This window comes from Papilio polytes, unplaced genomic scaffold (assembly GCF_000836215.1).
Source record: "Papilio polytes unplaced genomic scaffold, Ppol_1.0 DF824213.1, whole genome shotgun sequence".
Lineage (NCBI taxonomy): Eukaryota > Metazoa > Arthropoda > Insecta > Lepidoptera > Papilionidae > Papilio > Papilio polytes.
Window position 1 is genome coordinate 463,598 of NW_013524991.1, and position 5,639 is coordinate 469,236.

Below are 5,639 nucleotides of genomic sequence, written 5' to 3' on the forward strand. Positions count from 1 at the left end.
GTAAACAATAAAATAAATTATTTATAATTTCAAGCGGATGAAGCCGCACGGGAACAGCTAGTTATAAATAAAGGACGATGAAGACGATGATGAAATAAACATCACAATGATGATGTCGATATTTTGCGAGTTTAGTGTTAGTTAGAAAGTTCAGTCTTTTCATTCTTTTATGTTTATAAATAACTAGCTTTTGCCTTCGACTTCGTCCAATATTAAGATAAAAAGCAGCTGGAATATGCCCGTCTGTGTCAGCTACCTTTCAGTGTAAGTCCGGTCGGAATGAGCCCAGCCGTTTCGGAGATTGCCCGGAAAAATGCTGTTTGCAAACACATAGACAAACAATTTTAAATGCGATTTTCGTTATCAGCAACGCAGATACATCATCTTCCCGAAATCTAATTTTTCTTTTGAAATTAGATTAGATAATGGGATGATGTTCATAAAATATGTAAATTGCTAATGAATGTAACGATATTGAACGTAAAGTTAACGTTACAAACAGAAACGCTAGGCTTGGACGTCCGGCGTGCGTCAGTAACAGAGTTGAAAGCTTTCTAACTACTTAAAGTTAGACCAACTCTCGCTGAGTGTATTCCAAATAGAAAGCAGAATGCTAGCGCATTTGTTTGGTGTTCAAGTAAATTATCAAAGGCAATACGAAGTATGGAAGCAATATGAGAATTATTGAATAACATAACATTAGAAGTAAAATATACATTTTTAACAGTACGTAACAATAAAAGCTACAAGACAATACGAAATTAAGTTAAGTGCTCTAAAAGCTTCTGAACCTAATATACTTAACAAAGCATGGTTCGTTGATTATACGAACTAAAATCTAGTATATAAATCTGTCCGATATCCAACTTATATCATTCGAATTTCTGCTTTCTTCCAATTCACATACAAAATCACAGTTCAAAATGATTGGTTTCATCACAATGTTCTTTCTTATCAATATTATTGGAAGCATTCAACCAGTCAAAGCTGAGCCGGCTAATTTTGGTTTCGACGGCATGGATATCTGCATAGAAAATTGCGCACAATGCAAGAATATGCTCGGCCAGTGGTTCCAAGGTCCTCTCTGCGCACAATCCTGCATACAACAGAAGGGTCATTTTATACTGGATTGTGAAGACTATGCTTCCATCGCTCCCTTCATTACCAAGATTTGAATACTTTGAATTGAAGATTAGAGAAATGATATTTCTGTATTCTGATGTATTTATTAAGTTGCATTATACATAGATGCATGTAAATTTTGTTTTATTTCACATTCTCTGGACATGTTAACGAATCTTCACTTTTATTTCATGTCGAATCGATGCCCGTATAAGATAAAGCGTTCTTAATTAGTTTTTTGATAATATATCACCAAAGTTTCGTCATCAGCGTGTCCTTGTTCCTATAGAGGGTCGGCACAGTATGTACTGCTCAATACATCTCTATCGGCCTTTATATCTGAATACACTCCCTTGATCATGTCTTTCACAATCCATCCATACTTTTTTCTGTCTTCCTCTACCTTTGTAGCCATCCATATTCAATTTTAACACTTTCCCCTAGCCGCAGATGTCCTTAGAGTATGTCTCATAAAATGTAAATACATAAAAATCATAGACATTTTACCTTTAAAAAGCAAATAAATCAATTTAAAATCTTTGAACGCTTTCACGGTAACGAATTTATTCGCGACATCTTGACAAAGGGACGTTTGACTACGTTTGAGTCCGATCCGATGTTTGATATCTTTTCATTCATGAAGCGGAACTTTTAATTAAGTATTCCTTTTGTGTTAATTAAAATGGTCCGTTTAATTGTTGTTTATTAAAGTAAAAAAAATTAATGTCATAAAAATCTGACAATTTGTTAGCTAAAGCAAAAGGAACATGTTTTAAATTCTTTCTTTGTTAAAGAAATTTTTTGAGAGATTTAAGTAACGAAATTACTTGAAGTTTGGTTAGATTTTAATATTCTGAATTGAAAATAATTTGCTTATGTAATTAGGATTTTTACTTCAAATTCTAATAAGAAATACAAACTCAACATGTAGCGCTATCTAACGTTTTTTTTAAGATAGATGGATGGAGTGTTGGACATTTTTAAATACATCATTTAGTAGTGGTATCGGTGTTGATTTTTCGGGTTTTTGTAATTAAAATGCTTTGAGGTAAAATTAACCAAAAAAAAGATTTTATTAATCCTAAAGTTTTACTTTTTTATTTCCCTGGCAACTGATTTTCAACGTCCGCTATAAAAAGTTTCACTCTGTAAATTGTAAAAAATTCAACGCGAAATTCACCCCAATGCTTTTAACTGCAAGTAGATTGCAAACTAGCCTGCAGCTTCGTCCAATCGCTAAATTGGTATACTCGTAGTTAACTGCAATTTAGCCAATTGAGGTATTGTGACGTCGACTTTTCTATCTGTCGACAAGTCACTGCGATTTTCAAGATGGCGGAGAAATATAGATATACAGTTGATAAATGACGCATATGAAGTATCGAATTCAATTTGTATGAAGGTAAATGCCATACTTAATAGACAGGTATCGTAGTGACGAAACAAACACACATAGCAAACAGTATTGAACTATCAATATTCGGTTTAGATAATTATCGAACTCAACTAAAATTATTATTTTCTTATTCACTAATTAAGAGGACAATTCAAGTATTGATTATAGTGTAGAGAATTTAGCGATGACAGAAATAATAGCGAACGAGCGAGAGAACGTACGGTTGTAGTAGTAATAAACATTTATTTACTCTCATTATTTGTTATGGTCATTATTAATTTGAGTAAACAGTGTTGTTTTTTATTTCATAAGTTATAACTATAAATCTATCGATTCCAACTTCTATAAGAATAAAAATCGAAAATCGATAAGATTCGTGACTGATTTTCCACAACCCATCTAAATTATTTAGACAAACTATAGAGTGGGCGCTCATCTTTGATTAAACTATCATACTGTCGTGCGATTGTCGATTGTTTCGTAGTCCATTCAACTGTTTAGTTGCACTAAAAATCGAGTAGTATGCGGACAGCATATAAGCTAAGGAATCAAAGTATGACTAAACAGTTGTGCGATAGTTTAGTTTCAGGTAGGCACGTTCCGTTACCGCACGTTAGCCTGACTAAATACAACTCGTCGATAATACGACGATATCTGAGAGGTTAAATTAGTTTTTGTGTACAAGCATAAAGCGGTGATTATGTGTGTTTATACTTCAGACTTTTGAATTTTGTCAGACAAATTTAAATTTATTCCGGCTCTTGAATACAGTATATTTAATACGTTTTTTTTTTATCCAAAATACTCTGAATTTCAGTCTAAATAATACTCTAAAATTGTAATGAAAATATTAACGAAAATTTTCGTTTAATTTGGTTGTTAGTATTTAACTTTCCGTTGACTATTTCAAGATACTTTTTCTACGAAATATAAAAACAAACGAATCGCTACTGTCGAAGGCAGGCTTTTTCGTCATTTAAAGTGTAAAAATAACAAGCAGAGCTGAAGTTGGAGATTTTATAGTGCCAATTAGTAAAATAGAAAGTAATCTTACTAATATTATAAATGCGAAAGTTTAGATGGATGGATGGATGTTTGTTAGCGTTTGTAGACTAAACGGCTGAACGGATCTCCACGAAATTTGGCACAGGTTTAGAGCGTAGTCTGGAAGAACACATAGGCTACTCTTTATCCCGGGAATAGTTACGGTTCCCCTGGTAGTCATTAATTTAATTTTTTAATGTTCACTCGATTATTCTGCAACGGTTCAACGTATCTTATTGAAATTTGGCACAGATATAAAACAATGTCTAGAGTACACATGAGATAAGCTTCATCCCAGAGAAATGTCCGGCTCCCGAGGGATACGTAGCTTTTTATAATTTATATAGTTGGTATGTTTTCTAATACCACGCGGACGAAGGACGCGGGCAACAGCTCGTATTAAAATAAAGAATTATTTCAATAATTTAATCGAATTTATATTACTTTAAAATTGGCTTTTAAAAAAGCGCCATCTAGTTGTATTATATGAAACTCATTCTAAAGCTACATGAATCCCATATATCTTTTCTATCGCAAATACTTCTACTGTATTAATTAAGTAGACGCTTCAACTGGTTTCGTAAGAACAAAAGAGGATTAAAACCTACGGGACTTTGTGTTCGACTTTTTTATGCATTGCTACTTTCTACCTGTTTAAAAATATAAATGTATTAGCGGGTATACCCCGGCTTCGCACGGGTATAATATTAAAAAGAAAATCTCTACTGTATTCACTAGATATTAGTCTCGACTTTTCCACGTAAATATAAAATAGTAAAAAAGCCTATGTTACTCACTGATAATGTAGCCTTTTAATGGTAAAATATATTTTAAATCGGCTCAGTAGGTTACAAAAATACAAATCTTCCCTCTTTGTAATATTAGTATAGTTATAGACTAACTTTCGCTAGCGATGCCATCCACGTGGGATTAAAAAAAAACAAAAGCATGTCTATGTCTTATTTTATACTATCCTCTAAATCTTTGCAGTTTAGGTGGCAAACTCTAACACACATCCATATAAACTATCGAATTGTTAGTAAGATAGTATGCATCTAAAAAATTAAATTGCCTCCCTTTTGACGATGCCAATTCCTGCTATCTAAATGAGGACTTGGCATCTATTCAAGATTTTACGAACTATATAACGCCACTTAACTATTTTTTCCAGCTTGCAACAAAAGGCTTTAAAATGCTACTTTAAAATTTGGCATTTCGCCAAACTGATAAAACTTTTTATGACAATTTTTATAGAGAAGTTTCTTATTAAAAAAACGTCTTATTTAGTTAATATTTTAGGTTCAATTTTGAATGTAATGCATTTCTTTTTTATGATTTATTTTTAAACGTAATATGTTAAAAGGCATGTATTTTAGGTGTCAGGTTACGGTGGCCAGTGAGCCGGAAAATTAAACAAAAGGACGACGAATACCGAAAATAAATTTCATGGTGACGAGGTGTGAAAGAATTTAACGTAAAATTGGATATCTATTTATAGAAAACGTGAATAAACATATGAAAAAAAACTTTTTTTTTTTATTATAATGTAAGGTGGCGAACGAGCAATCGGCCACCTGAATCCACCGAAATGGAAAGCGACCGCTGCCCATAAACATCCACAATTGCTGATGCGTTGCCCACCCCTAATTGACGGAGGAGCAGACGCACATAAAGAGGACATTTCCCCTTCCTATGCGTCTCCTCGACCGTCAAATCCACTTTTCCTACCCATCCTTTCCTTTTAAGAAAAGGGTGAAAAGGGAAATGGACTAAAATTAGGCCTCTGGCACCACACTCATCAGAAAACGCGGAATTGCTTCCACTTCCCGCCTGTCTTCTGTGTGGTCGTGGTATTGCACGGTTAAATCTTCTAACAAAAGTCAATATGAGTTTCACTTAGGTGAAGAAAACCTAGGTTATTCAACAGACTTTGATTTGATGGTTACTTTTCTACTGGTTTTTTAATTACACTAACAAACTAAGTTAACTAAGTAAACTCAAGTTCTTCAAACGTATATCAAGAAATAGATCGTCGTTTACGAACATATTTCTAGAAAAATACAAACATTTGAAAATA